The following is a 4,009-nucleotide window of genomic DNA, read 5'->3' as shown; positions in this document are numbered from 1 at the left end:
ATCTTTGGAGAAGGACATCATGCTTGGAAGGGTAAAGGGACAGTGTAGGAGAGGAAGACCTTGGATGAGATGAATCGATACAGTAACTGGGACAATGGGGGTAGGTTTGTCGGTATCAGTGAGACTGGCTCAGTATAGGGAAGGCTTCAGAGCTTCTGTACATAGGGTAGCTGTGGGTCAAGGTTACTTGAAAGCATATAACAACAACAACAGCAACAACAACAATAAAGAGGCCTTCAGTGCAATTTTTACTTCTTCCTTCATTACCATTTGTTCTTGAGCATATTCACACAATGCTGCATTGAAAAACAAGGGACTCCTGAAATAGTATGTAAAATGGGTGACCCTGGAGGACATTATGCTGAGCAAAATATCTCAGCCACAAAAGGACAAATACTGCATAGTTCCACTGTTTTAAAGTGGGGCTGACATTGGGGTTGGGGTAAAACTAAGAGGGGATAAATGTATACTGCATTGAAACAGATGAGGGAGAGAACTGTTTAGGAGGAATATATGATTAGTTATTGTTGTTATTACAAAAGTCCAGAATGAAAGCTGAGTGGTGGAGTGGAGTGCGGTGGTGGTGGGATTGCATAACAATGAAAGAATTTTTTTTTTCAAAGAGAAAAGAGAACTGGGGGTAAGGGGTGGGTAGTGAGGAAAGTGTGCAACAATGAATGAATGGAAATCCACAGTCACTGTAAACTTTAATTAAAATACATTAAAAAATATAGATGAAAAAGCGAGAATCTTGTAAAATGAAAATGTGTTCTTTTTAATATGATTCCTTTAGATGAACTTAAGAAGCTATTTAGTTTAATTAGAATAAGATGCAAGTTCTGGTGTACATAAGTCTTTATAATATGAGTAACAATATTATTCATGCAGATGGTTTAAACAAAATAAATCATGTGCTTAGGGAATAAACAGTGTCTTATGAAAGAGGACACATCAGTGGTACAGTGGACTTATTGTGTGAGTCGTTTCTGCATAACACCAGAGATCTTGGTGATGACAGGGCAATTTTGCCCACAGATAACTGGTACCACTAGGGGACATGGAGCTAGGAAAAACATGAGTGAGAAAAGAGGCAGGAGAGCTCACTTGTTGTCAGATGCAATATCCCATTTTAAGTTAGGTCATTTAAGGTTTTGTAGTCCTCATTTTATATTCGGAAGCATTTTAGAGCTGTAGAAAAATTGCAAGAATAGTATAATGAGCAATAATATGGCATTCACATAAAATCAGCATTTGTTAATATTTTGCCATATAGGCATTTTCTCTTTCTTTTTGTGCTTCTAGTGAACTGTTTTAAAAACAGGGCTTTAAACCAATAAGGACTGACTCTTCCTGATAGCCGGTGCAAAGTGTGTGAGATGAAGTCTCATTACTCTTGCTTTCATTGAATTCCCTGACTGTACTTCTTCCAAGACAGATTTATTTATTTGCCAGTCCACTGTTGTTGGTGGTGTGTGTTATCAAGTCTGAACCTACTCGTAGCTGACTCTCCAGCAGATTTTCAGAGGCAGTAAATTGCATAGAAGGACATTACCCATCCTTCTCCTGTGGTGTAGCTGGTTGACTTGAACATTATGAATTTGGGATTGCACTCCAGCTTCTTACCAAGTGGCCACCAGAGATTCTGGATGTGGTATAAACTTCTGGATTTGTCTTTATCTGTATGTTCATATACAGCCTTCCCACCCCCACCAGAAAAAAAAAAGAGAAAAGTAAACGTAAGTGTGTATCTTTGTAAAATCCCTCAACTCATTGCCATTGAATCAGAACTGACCTATAGCTAACTCCCCAGTGGCTTTTCAGAAGATATAAATGTCATAGGAAAGAACTGTCCATCCTTCTCCTGTGGAACAACTGGTGAATCTCAGTCACCTGCTGTTGGTTTGGCAGCACAACTCCTTACCTACCAGGCCACCAGGGTTCCCTAACTAAAGTGGAAACTGCTTTCGGTTTTTGCCTGACAGTCTTTCATGTTCTGGGTAGAACCCTAAGGATACTCTTATTTTTCTTCTTTATAATGATATGTTTTTAACAAAAATTATTAATTTAGCACAATTTAAAGTTGCTATAACAACATTAGTCAAGATAGCAAAGAAAGGAAGCTGCTTTGTATAATCTCTTTCTTAATCAATGCTGTATTTGCTTTGGCCAAATTACCATTTTGGCAAAAGATCATTTTTATGTTATATTCTTTTATGTCAAACCTGATGTAAAAGATGGGAGATATAAAGACTGACTTCGAATTTTGCCTGTATTTTGCCAAATTCTTAAATGAATGTAATGATTAATTATAATATTTCTTTAGGAGAGATATATATACACACACACATATATACATATACATATGTATATACATATACATATATACACACATACATATTCATATATGCACACACATGTATATTCAAAAGGAAACCAAAATTAAGTTTATAATATTAAAATGAGCATTTGAGATTGGAAATTCATATAGTAAAGTCTCTTTTGATTGATGCTTAGTTGTAAAATGACTCTCAGAAGAAAAAAGAAAAAGACTCTCAGAAGAGTGCCTTTGAAGAAGTCTGTTAATTGAAGTTTGTCCAGCATCTAATTTTAATTTAAGTACAATAAGAAGTAATTTGCCTGTGGCCAGACCTGATAGTGTAACCAGAGTTGTAAAAGGATTTAAAAAAATCCAACTTGTAATGTGTGTACAAGTTTTGCTTGAATGTTGCAACCAGAGGGAATTCTGCAGACATCTGAGAACTAAGAAGGAGAAGTCTGGGAAGAAATCTCTATCTGAGGTCTGGGACAGAGAGAAATCTGGACATCTGCACAAGCCTAATGGGTACCCAACAAAACCAGAGACTAATGTGTAATCCAAGTGCCATGATTCAGCTTGCTTATTTAATCTGATGATTTAAAACCATGATTAGAGGCAGGCAAAATGTAGTGTCAAATTCAAAACAAATTGTGGTGATCTGTCTTGTTTTCAACTTGTTGCTATCTGATGAAAACATTTTTCTTCAGGCAAGACTGATGAGCAGATGGTGCTAAGCTTCTGGACCGATTAAGTGCTAAGCTCTGGAAATGTTTTTGTTGAATGACATCTTGAGACTGGTTTTTGCTCACATACATCTGAAGCCATGTGTTCCTAAGGTGCACTAGTATTAATATTTAGGGTCATTGATATTCTTCAGTATTCCAAGAATACAAACTCAGACAACACAAATAAAAACCCTTTGTTCCAATTCCAGAATAGTATGTACAGTTGAGTAATGGGGTTTTGGGGGGCTCACTGTAAATCTTTGATTCCCAAAAACTACATGTCAGGGATTGACTTGTGCCCCCCTGAAATATAAGTCAATTTGATTTGGCCAGGTTTCTCAGTAATTTGGCAGCTGTGTAATGATGTTTTTGGGCAGTTATGCAATGATGTAATCGTCTCCCATGATGTAATCATGTGTGATCAACCAGTCAGTTTTAAGGGGTTTACAGAGGGCTACCTACAACACCCTCAAAGTCACAGCACTGATCTGCTATAAGGGCTATTTCTTTGGCTTGCATTTTCAAAAACAGATATAAGTGAACAGAGATCATCACTTCTACCACCATTATTACTGTGAAGAAAGAAGAATTAGGGGCAAAGCATGTTCTTTGGACTAAGGCTCCTTGTGCTGAGAAACTCCTAGACACTCAGCAGAATACCTTTCCCCAGAGACTCCTGAACTAGGGAAGAATAAATTCCCTTGTTAAATCTATTTGCTTGCATGACTCATAGCGACCCTATGAACAAAAGACCTACTGAAGGCTTTTATAACTATCATTGTTTCTCAAAGTTCATAGCATGGCTCATAGAGACCCCATGAACAAAAGACCTGAAGTCTTTTTATAACTACCATTGTTTCTCAAAGTTCATAGACTTTCCAGAGGTATGAAGTTTTGGAAGTGGATGTCATACATATACACATAGAGATATATGTATGTGGGTGTGTATTATTTATATAATATATAC

The sequence above is a fragment of the Elephantulus edwardii genome, unplaced genomic scaffold (genome assembly GCF_000299155.1).
Source record: "Elephantulus edwardii isolate Elephantulus edwardi_28Jun2011 unplaced genomic scaffold, EleEdw1.0 scaffold00079, whole genome shotgun sequence".
NCBI classification, from domain to species: domain Eukaryota; kingdom Metazoa; phylum Chordata; class Mammalia; order Macroscelidea; family Macroscelididae; genus Elephantulus; species Elephantulus edwardii.
Note: the sequence above shows the minus strand (reverse complement) of the source record.